Source organism: Zingiber officinale, chromosome 5A, assembly GCF_018446385.1.
Source record: "Zingiber officinale cultivar Zhangliang chromosome 5A, Zo_v1.1, whole genome shotgun sequence".
Classification (NCBI taxonomy): Eukaryota; Viridiplantae; Streptophyta; class Magnoliopsida; order Zingiberales; family Zingiberaceae; genus Zingiber; species Zingiber officinale.
This window is the reverse complement of record NC_055994.1, coordinates 37,693,856-37,706,197: the sequence shown is the minus strand read 5'-3', so window position 1 is coordinate 37,706,197 and position 12,342 is coordinate 37,693,856. Positions and strand designations below refer to the sequence as shown.

Below are 12,342 nucleotides of genomic sequence, written 5' to 3'. Positions count from 1 at the left end.
CCAAGGGATACTTTTATATTACGACGGAAAGCTAAGTAGGGTTTAAGGGGATTAATCGGCTGGGTACGGCTCGGCCCAGCCCGGCCATGTTGGCAGCTCCAAGGCTTTACCTAGCATAGTCGCACACTCAAGACTGATTCAGAGAAATAAAAAATATATATATTTTTATTTTATTTTTTATTTAAAAAATATAATATCCTATATTTTAAATTAATTTTTTCAAATTTAAATTTATTTTTCAAAGTATGTTAGAGCATCCACAATGGATCTATGTTATAACATTCATCATCTCATAAGAAAACATAGAGTTCACTGTCATATACTCGTTATAACAACACATCTCTTTTACACACATTCCTTTTAGGTGGTGTTTGGTTTATGGGTTTGGGAATGAGGGAATGGATTCATTCTCAAACCTTGTGTGTTGGTTGATGGGAATGGAATCAAAATTTTGAAATGAAACCCAAAAACTTGGGTATGGATGAAACTCACCCTCTCCCTTGGGTTTTGATGGAATAAGAATACAAATTAAGTTTTAGACAAAAATACTCTTAGTATATTTGTTCATTTTTTTTTAATTTCACACTCTATTTCCTTGTTCTCTCTCATAATATTTTCTCTCTCCTTATTTTATCATCATACTTTCTCTCTTAACATACTTTCTCTCTCCTCATTCTCTCTCATCACACATTCTCTACCATTTTCTCTCTATATTCTCTCCCATCATACACCCTCTCTCCTCATTTTCTTCCATCACACTTTCTCTTCCATTACACTCTTTCTCCTTATTTTTTCATCATAATTTCTCTCTCATCGTACTTTCTCTCTCCTCAATCCCTCTTAGCATACTCTCTCTCCTCATTTTTTCATCATAGTTTCTCTCTCTTCATTCTCTCTCATCACACTCTCTCTCTTTATTTTCTCTAATCACACTTTCTCTCTCAGCATACTTTCTCTCTCCTCAGTCTCTCATTTTCTCTCATCACACTTTCTCTCTCTTTATTTTTCCCATCACTCTTTCTCTCTCAACCTACTTTCTCTCTCCTCACTTTTCATTTCCTCTCATAATACTTTCTCACTCTTCATTTTTTTCATCACTTTTTCTCTCTCAGCATACTTTCTCTCTCCTCAGTCTCTCATTTTCTCTCATCATACTTTCTCTTTTTTCATTTTTCCCCATCACTCTTTCTCTCTCAACCCACTTTCTCTCTCATCGTACTTTCTCTCTCCTTACTCTTTCATTTTCTCTCTGATCACACTTTCTCTCTCATCATTTTCTCTCATCATATGTTTCTCTCACATTCAACTTTCTCTCCCATCTATTTTTTTCTCTTATTTTCCTATAAGGGTAAAAAAGGAAATTTAGCTTCATTCCGATTGAAAATATTTAACTAACCAAACATCATTTTTAAGAATGATACACGAGCTCATATCCATTCTCATTTCATAATACTATGATACTTATTCTCATTCTGATTCCTAGGAGAGAATCAAACGCCCCTTAATGTTAATACTCATTATTCATAGGTCCCACAATACACTCAATCATCTTAAATTATATCATATTAAATAAAATAAAATTTAAAATATTAAAATTATTATTATTATTGTAGAACCGAAAAGAATTTAGATATCTCCACAATTGTATATTGTTCACTTTGGGCCTAAATCCTCATAGTTTTGTTCTTGGGCTCTCCCCAAAAGACCTCATGCTAAATAGAGATATCTTGCTAAATAGAGATATCTTTCTCTTATAAACCATCTTTTTCATGTGTTTTCAATGTGGATTATATTTGCAACCTTGTAACCCCAACAATTCCCCCCTCAAACAAAAGACCACAAGCTTCTCATGTCAGATCCTCAACTCATCAGGTCTTCCTGCCGAGGTCCACCCGACCTACTAGGATTTCCTACCTGGTGTTTGGTCTCTGATACCAATTGTAGGATCGAAAAAAATTTAGATATCTCCACAATTGCATGATATTGTCTATTTTGGACCTAAGCCCTCATGGTTTTGCTCTTGGGCTCTCCCCAAAAGGTCTTATGCCAAATGGAGATATCTTTCTCTTATAAACTCATGATCTTTCCCATGTATTTTCAATGTGGGACTATGTTTGCAACCTTGCAACCCCAACAGTTTTAACACCAATGGGGAAGTTATAACCCCCCATTAACGAACAATGTGGATGCTCTTAAGGGGAAAAATGTATATGTTTTTTTTTATTAAATTCGACTTCTTATAAACTATTTATGATAGGATAGTAAATGAATGGAATGTTTATGAACAAATTTAATATTTAGTTTGGTAAGAATTTATTTATATTTATTTAACTCATATAAGATCAATTAAATGAATAAACTTGAACAACTCGTTAAACTAAATAAATAAACACTACAACAAAATTGCATAAAGACAATACCACAAAGACATCAATTTTAAGAAAAACTGTTATAAATTTAGCAAAAGAATAATTTTTGACAAAACCAGTATCTTTGATGCAACAGAACTCCTCCTCTTCCTCCTTCTGGATCTTCATTTGTTACTCCTCCTTCTGGATCTTCATCCGTTACTCGTCCTCGTCCTCTTCCTCCTCCTCATTAATCGCACTGCAAGGCCATGGATGTGGAAGACAAGCTCGTGTTGCCTGGCAACGACCACGCGGAGAAGAAGAAGGTTGCTTCGCTGAGGGCTTTCATCAAAGCTGAATACCTTGATGCCCAGGTCACACCTTATCACTTCTACGTCGTCAATTGGCGAAGTAGACAATTGGTAGATTTCTTTCATTTTTAGTACTTGTTTGTTCTAGATGCATTTGGTTATCAAACAACTTCTCTACATCGATCCTCATCTTTTGTAATCACAAAAACTTACCCTTTTGACTTAAATTACAGGATGTGGGCAATGTGACTCTCAAAAGGTTTCTTTGTGCGCGAGATTTAGATGTTGAGAAGGCATTTGTGCAGTTCCTAAAATATCTTCGGCGTTTAGATTAGGAGGAGCAGTGGATTATGAAAGACGAGATGCGGTAGGAGTCTAGATTAAGAGGAAAGGGAGAGAGGAGGTCATTGAGGAATATGTTGCCCTTTGATCAGCCACGGAACAAGATCACAAATCCTTTTTGGACCATGTAAGAAATATACATATGCAAAAATATCAAAATGGCCATCCAAATTTTATTGAAATGCAAAATTATTGTCTTTTCTTCCTATCTACTCCTTTATATTGCATTCAAGTAATCATGCAGAGTGAGGATGCCTATGATGCGATTATTGTCTTTTCTAATTAACAAATCCTTTATATTTCATTCAAGTAACATGTAGACAATAATTTTGAGAAGAATTATTGTTACGGGAAGTTGCGAAGAAATTTTCTATTCCTCCAAAGTTTCTCCTCGACATTTTAGCTGAGATAAGAATTCAGATATTTATGGTTTGTAATTTTTCTATCTTTATTGTATCATTGTATATATTTGAGTTAAGCATAATCCATCAATAGGTCCATGGAAGCGCAAGTGTATAGCTAATCATGGAATTGTTTCTCAATGTATCACCCCTACAAGAGTCAATGACCAGTACCTTACAAATGTGATGCTTAAAATCAATGCAAAGGTGTCATATTCCGTCTCACTGTGTAGATATTTTTTCTCACTCTGTTTCTTATATTTTGTATTTCCTTCCCATATGGGTGGTATAAACTCTTACTTGTCAATTGAATGATCATCAGCTATTCCTCTAGTCTCAGGTACACCGACAATCATTTTAGGCATGTGTGTTTCCCATGGATCTCCTAGACATTCGGATATTCCTTCAATTGTTGTAGTATATTTAACAGGTTGCATTTCTACTGCTTTTGTTACTTCTCTAATTGTGTGACTATAATTATTATTTGCATTTATTTATTTTTCTCTGACTAGTCTTCTTTTGCTATTTCTTACATGCCTATCCATTTTGTATGGTTTGAAGGTTGTAAGCTCAAGGCAATGGCCATCTATTTCTTGCTATAGAGCTTATGTGCAAACACAATCTCCTAAGGTCGAAATGATAGGCTCACTTTTTAAGCCTGTAATAGGGAATAAAGGAGAGAAATATGACAGTGGCATAATTCGGTTTGTTAACATTTCTAAATTATTTTCTTCAACTTCTTCACTGAGTATTATTCTTCTTTTAAACGATAGCCATTATCTATGATGTCATAGATAGGGAATTGGTGGCCCCCGCGGGCTGGATCAACCGGTTAAGGCGTGGCATCCTTGCACAATGAGTTGTAGGGTCGAAGGTCCACGGACGCGCACTGGATGAATAATCTGGGCCGGCTGTGTTAAATTCCGGAGACACCACGCTTTAACCGGGCCAGCATTCACCGCTGATTTACTTCCTCCTAGGATTCCTGTGGGGTCAGGCCTAGGGGGCCGCTGGGCGGCGGGACCCGCCTTTTTGCACAATAGATAGGGAATTGGTGGTCAATTTCTACATCAGTCCAGGAAAAAGAAAACCAGAAAACATTATCATTTCCAAGTAAACTCTGTTCTAGTTTTCTAGTATTGGATTAATGCATATGGATCTTGTATCTTGATGGGGTGTGTTTTCCAATATGTTTGAGCTGTTTGTGATGAGTTCTTGATATTCAGGGTTGGTGTTAGTGAATCACAATTTATTCAAGTTCTCAACATTGAATTGGATCAAATTATTAAGGTATGTCAATGTATAAAGTGAATCATATACTGATGTCAGTTGAGCCCTAATTTTGTTCAAATTGTTGCTACTATCTATAGGCCTGCAAGTTTCTTGATGAACAATGGTATCTAAAGTTTACATTAATAATTGTCCAGAAAAATCATCATACCAAGTTTTTCCTTCCAAACTCCCCTACAATATCTCACCTGGTATGTATTTTATTATTGTCGATCTTCAATTTTCTATTACTTTTTGAGCCTTTTACCTCCATCAAATTATAATTTTTAAATTTTAAATTTACCTATTTTTGGGATTGTGGGGACTGTTATCGATAACAAAATTTGTCATCCAAGGAACTATGACTTCTACATGTGCGCTCATGCCGACATGATTGTAAGCTCTATTTTCAATAGTTGAATTCAATATGTTAGAGTAAATCAAGTTTTTCTTATATTGGTGTTTGCAATTCCATAGGGCACAACTCGACCCACTCATTACCATGTGCTAATGGATGAGATTGGGTTTACTGCTAATTCCCTACAAAATCTTGTTCATTCCCTTTCTTATGTGTAAGTATACATGTTTACACGTAACTAATACTCTGTTCTCCAATGTTTGATATCGTAACTGAGATTTTTTTTCCAATCTATGTCCAAATGTTCAGATATCAAAGGAGCACAACTACAATATCTGTTGGTAAGTTAGGCAGTTCTTTCTTGATTTGTGTAGTTTGTTGTGTTGTTCCTAGTTATATTATACCTATATATAATTTTTCTTTTGTGATGCAATTGCACCCATCTGTTATGCTCATTTGGCTGTTGCACAAATTGGGCAATTTGTGAAATTTAAAGATTTATCTAATTCTTCACCCAACCAAGGTAATTATTGTCTTTTCTGTTATGTGATTTTCACTCTGATCCTTCATATCTGATTCTTCATCTGTCATGCTATTATTGTCTTTTCCTATCTAATTCTTCATCTGTTATGCGATTATTTATCTGCACAAATCCTTTATATTTCATTCAAGTAATTATTATTTTTCTTCCTATCTACTCCTTTATTGAAATATGATTTTCGAATCTAAACTTTTATAATTTTGTGCATTGTTTATCTGGATTCTAGTAGTCAACTTAGTTCACCTTTCTTCTCAAGTATCAATTCCTTTTAGTGAAGACACACAGTTTCTTGTAATTGAGCTTGAAACAATTTTATTGATTGAATCTATTTGCTATCGAACTTTTTGCAGACTATTAATTCGAATGAGCAAGATTATCTCGGAGAAGCTTCTTTTGCTATGTCTAAGGTAAAATCTTTCTGTTCTTTGTGTGACATTTTGAAATGGTTTTCGATGATTTTATTTCTTTTGATGGCAAGCCATTTTTCACATTCCCTGTATCTATATACGTTGGTATATATATATATATATATATATATATATATATATATATATTTAATTGTTTGATATTGTGTCTACACGCATGTGTATTTTTAGAAGCATTAACATGTTTTTCCCTTTAAAAAAACAAGAGTGAATACTCTTCTTAGATGTATACTAACATATTTTTGATTCTAACTAAATGTATTTATATCTGTTTATATAACTTCAAATGGAGATCCAAGACTTCCTGCTTCCTTGCATTTTATTGATCCTTCTGGACGATTATATTCATATCAACAAGTAATTGTTTTTTGTCTTTCATCATAAAAATTATGGCAAATTTAATCATTTTATACTGTCCATAGTTGTATTTTCTGTATTCAATTAACTTGATTATGCTTCAGGCAATAGTAGGAGTTGGGGAGGTTCTACAGAGTGAGGTGAGGGTATTCATTCTCTCAAATGTTCTTTTTCGTTATTTAAGCTAACTCTCTAACAAATCAGCATTAACTATTTGTTACAGTGTTAAATACATCTATATTAGATAAACATTGAAATTGGCTTATTTTGATCTTCTTATTAGCTGAGTTGAATTAGCATTGACAAATAGTTTCCCAGACATAGGTAGATAATAATGGCAATAGCAACAGTTTGATAGGTTGGGAGAAGAGAAAATAACAAAATTATCCTGAGTTTCAATAATTCTTCATTGCACTTGTTCCAGACATATTTTTATTGGTCCAACTAACTAAAGTGAGGTTAGAAATAGTTCATGCCCTAAGTTCCTGGGTAAGTTTCTTTTTTTATTTTCAATAGACAAACTTTCAAAGATTTCTGTAAAATCCTTTGGTATTTTAACACTTCCATTTCTAGCTTGTTTGTTAGATTTAGCATGAAAAAAAATTTCATTAGAAGGTTACACTGTAGCAGTCCGGTAACATACTTCTATCTTCTCTCTTTGGTTGTTTTTATTGTATCTTCTATAGTCATCTTTTAGGCTATGTTTTGTATTTTAAGGAGCCTGTTGTGATACAGTATGATAGGATGTGGAAGAACTGGCTTAAACAATATTGCATGCATTTGCAACATGTCAAGTTATCACTTATGTGCTCTTTTCTCCTAATAAGATTTACAACTGTATAATTAATATTTATTTTGTTATTCTAGCTATTAGTCAATTTTATACCACCAAGTTCATCATGCACCAATTTGTGAAAAAGCCTTCAAGGTGCAAATATACCTTATCTCGATTTCATTTTATGATATGCTATTTTTCTTGTTCGGGTACTATCATTGGTTTGCTAAATAAATATTTAATCATTCTCTAGAATTATAAAGGCTAAGATTATAGGAAAATGATAAGCAATAGTAATTAGATGCTTCGTGGGTAGGATTTGGTGAGGGTAACAAATCTCTCAGTGACTACAAGTAGCATTTATCTTATTATTTAATATTTTTAGTAACACCAAATCCCATCCATCTTATAGTAGCCAACTCCTTTATTAGGCAATTATATAATTTTGTTTGTTCTTTAGTAGCATATTCCAGCTTATTTATCAGCTGCTTAACCTAGATAATCTCATATATAACTAGGATCATACTTCTACATCCACCTTTGTACTGATGTGGTTACAACACTATGCTTCTTATATTTTCAAGAAATCAAATTACCTTCTAAAAGGAAATTAATTAATCATAATCTTTGCAAATGATATATTTGTTCATATAAATAATTTGGTTTCTTAATAAGTTTTTGTTTTTCTAAATCTGTTAATGGCTCTCTATGGCTTAGCAATACGTTGTCATTTAATCCATATGGTTAACTAGCTTAGCCACCAATATACTAGCTTTCTCGAGCATATATACATATTGTTTTATGAGTTATAAATGTCTCACTTTGAGCTCGACATTCTTATGCTAAGAAAATATCTTAGCTCACCAATATCCTTAATTTGAAAATATTGATGAAGATAACTTTTAGCCTTGCCATAGGTTGGATCTCAACTACCATAGATTCTCAATTATGGAGGTTTTGATATTGACTATCCTGCAGTGAAAGGTAATAGTGGAGGTAATAAGTTGGATAATGGTGGAACCTCAATCACATATTCTGAAGTAGATGGGAAGTTTAAAAAGAATAGAGTGGAAATGAAGGTGTCATCAACAAAGATAAATACACATTATAACTTAGGTAGTAGCAATAATCCTTTTTGAAACAATAGTAGGCAGGGAAGACACACTTATTGCTTATCTCAATCAGAATAGAAGTTGTGAACACATGACAAATAAAGTTGCCCTTTTTGATGCAAAAGAGCCTTTATGGATAATATTGGAAAACATAAACGAAATGTCTATATCCTAATTGACAGGTGTATTCGTAATTGATAATACTCAAAAGATTTAGTATAAGACAAATTAGAAACTATCTTTTGAGGTTAAAAAAAAATTTGAATGTCCAAGATGCCATTAAATCTGTCGAGAATGTTGAGAAGGGCCAATCACAAGAGTAGATGTAAGTGGTGTACTTAGTCAATATAGATTTCATGACTTATGTTATATGTTCACCTTACCTATCTGCTAATCCTAAATGGAAACAAAGTTACTTCTATAGATGATGTAACATTATGTTGTATAATTTGGGATTGAATAGTACTTGATATTTGTTAGATTGTTCACCTTACATATTAGGAAAATTTTATAATTGTGGCTTTCTGTTATTCTCCTTTATGTTGGTGTTAGAAGCATTCGACGATTGGACTTAGATTTTGATTATGGCAAAGGGTTCAAAGTTAAGATTATTGGCGACCTAATGTATTGAATGAGCTTGCAGGAAAATTCATAAGGTATCTTAGGCAAAAGTCCTAGCTACGGTTAGGCAGACAGGAAAACCCTAAGGGGTGGTAACTCTAGGTCCTACGGGGTGGTAACCCTAGGCGGAAAGTCTTGGCGGGTCAAAACTTCAGACAAAAATCCTAGGGGGCGGTAACTGTAAGTGGAAATCCTGGTGTTGTGAACCAGGTATAAGACTGAACGGGTCGTGGAGCGGACGTCCAACATAAAAACCAGAAGACTCGAGCGTCGAGCAAAAGTTTAGTTGGTCCGGAGGATCAACTGGCAACGGGTATACTCTCTTGAGTGGAGTAGGTGAGGACGCGTTGTCACGCCCCCAGAAGAGTCCCTGTCCGAGAAAATTTCGGCAGCATCTCCCCTGTACGGCGGACAATCAAAATTTTCTACAAGCACTAAATACTCAGCCACATGCGGCTGGAATAATAACAGTAATAAAAATCAATCACCACGCAGTTTATATATATATATTCAGCCTCTGGCTGACACAACCACGCAGTAATAATACTCTGACTCGAAATCAACCCTACTCAACTACACTCATAAAGCCCAAATCCGATTTTTCTTACCTCTTCTGCCGTCCAGGCAGGCATGTAGTAGAGTAAATCCAAATCAATATAAAAAGTCCATCCAACGGAAAGATTCCATACAATATCCATATGTAAGTCCAAAACAAAACTAAAATAAAGTCTGATAGCGAAAAGCTAAAATGAAACAACTCAAAAACCAGCAGCGGAGTAGCACTAAGTGCAGTGGGGACTAGCGACTGGAACTCCCTCCTGACAGCATCAACCTGAAAATAACAACAATGGAGGCGGGGTGAGTCCAACACTCAGCAGGTACAGTTGATATGCAAAGTAAAGAAACAACACCTAGCACTAATCATGCGTACAGTCTCCTGATAAGAAAGATAAGAATGCATCTGAAATAAACAGGAGAATACTGTACTAACCAGGTCCTGAGTATAAGGTCAAACAGTCCGAGGGATAAGGAATCCTGTATGCATGTCAAACATAGGTATCCAAACAATATGCAGCATATAAATGCAGCAAACACAAACACAAGCAATAAATGCATCATGCATATGATGCCAATGATGCGTCCTGGTCACCCCTGACGCCAGTCGATCATCTCATACCAAAGTGAGGCCGAGTGGGTAGGGCTGTGACAACCGTGCACTCTGTCGTCACTACTCCTGATGAGTGACCGAGTGGACGGGATGCTGTCGGAGTACACCTATCCTCCTACCCCAAATCATAGATGGGGGAGCGCAATGCTCTCAACTCCCGGTACTCAAAGACGGGGAGGAATCCCTGCCGGATAACACGTTGTGTCACACTACCCATGAGCGGACCAACGGTGCCTAACAGAGTCCCTGCTGCAACACACTCATCCTGAATCGACCACTAACCCATGAGTGGTGGTGTGGGCAGATCCATGTAACTGGCGATGTGCTCAACAATAATGGAGCGGACTATCGCACAGCATGCAATCATGCAAATGATGCATGGCAATAACCATATAAACATCCTGACCTAATCCATATATATAGAAAAGTGCACCCTAGGTCAACGAATCATATCGAATCAAAGGTACACAGAAGGTATAAAAACCTAGGTCCTGAACATGGTCAAGCATGGCATATCACTACCCCTATAAGCATGTACAAACAGGTAAAATATACCTGAGATGCAAAACCAATCAATCAATCAAGCATGTAAGATTTGGGTAGTGATTAACCGAAACAGATAAGAAACACAATTAATACAACATGTTAATTTAATTACTAAGCATATCAAATGACATAAGTCAAAAGTACCCGCCTCCAATAGGAAAAGTCCAATCAGTCCAAATCCGACGTCGAGATACTCGTCTCGCGTCAAGGTCCTGTATATCAAACATAATGTCTAGTTTAGCTATTTCTATAATACCACAATTAGCCAAACTACATTCTAATCCAATTAAAGACATTCTAAATTGGATCCAACTAATCCTTCCAACACAATTAATGAACCCTAATCAACACATAACAATCTATTCTTAATTCCAACTCAATCTACAACACGAATACAACCCTCTACTTCTTACCTCAATTCACAGCCACTTCTAATGACTCACAGCCGAAGAGTGTGATGCCGGTCGTTGCAAACTGACAAGGTGAAGTTGTTGATTTCCCAAATCTGCACTCTGGATCAAAATCAACACATTAACCCTTGAGCATAAAACTCAAATCATGATCCATCACCTGAAACAAACAACTAATCATTCACTACTCAAGCTGCACAGATTAAACAGCCCCAATCCTGTAATTGAGTCAATCCTCACTTAATGTACACACTTTGCATCCAAACCTCAACAAACTTATATAAAAAAAAAATCAAAATGTCTTACCCAATTCCTTGTGCCGGCTCTGCTGGTGATCGACACCGGCGACCAGGTGGATCCAAACTAAGCACAGAAGAGGGCAGATCAAAAGAGACCAGTGAGGGATTGTTCTGCTGTGATGCGCGAGGTCGGCAGTGATCGGGCCGACTGTGAACCCAAAATAGGCACAGAATTGGACGGCTCGGCACTGGCAAAGGTGTGGCGATGCTGTTTTGCTGAGGATAAGCGGCCGGCGGTGTGCGGCTCGGAAGAAATGATGAAGAGGAAGATGGCCGGCGTCAGTGGGCCCCTGTTGGCCGTGATCCAGAGAGGGAAGAGGGAGGCAGCGACGTCGGTGAGCTCGGCTAGGGCACCGAGGGGTGCGGCTCGGGAGGAAGAAAAGGAGAAAAGATGAAGAAATGGCCGGCGACGGTTGCGGTAGTCGGCGATCGAGCGGCGCCGGGTGGCTAGGGCAGGGAGATTAGGGTTTCGGCTTCACCGAGAAGAGGAGGAGATGAAGAGAGAAACCGCCACAGCCGGCGGTTAGGGCTCGGAGAGGGCGCGGGCGGCGTCGGGGAGAAAAGGGCTCGGGCTCGCAGGTTTTCGGCGAGGAAGAGAAGAAATAAAAAAAATAAAAAGAAAAAGAAACGGAAAAAAAAGAATTATAAATATAAACAATTCCTCACTTAAATGGGTAGCCCAAAACAGGCTTTTCCCGGCCCCGTTTCCATCCCCGTTAACTCGTTCGTACGAGCTCCGAAAAATTCCCGAAAAATTTCCAAAAATTCCGGAAAATTCCCTTATTAATATTTCTCTATTTCCGGTATTTTACATTCTCCCCCACTTATAAAAATTTGGTCCCAAAATTTCGTTATTTACCATCAGCAAGTACTAACAACAGATATAGAATATAAATGCTGAACGGTAAATAAATCATATACCTCAAGTGAAAAGATGGGGATATTGAGCTCGGATAGTATCCTCGAGCTCCCAAGTAGCCTCCTCGTCCGAATGATGCTGCCATCCGACTTTAACCAGCCGGATGGTCTTGTTCCGCAACTGACGCTCCTTCCGGTCGA

General features: G+C 36.7%; 1 pseudogene; it reads left to right on the top strand.

Moving 5' to 3' along the window:
• The first annotated feature begins 2,617 nt into the window (after nucleotides 1-2,617).
• LOC121979527 lies at nucleotides 2,618-5,928 on the top strand (annotated as a pseudogene).
• Nucleotides 5,929-12,342: the final 6,414 nt, after the last annotated feature.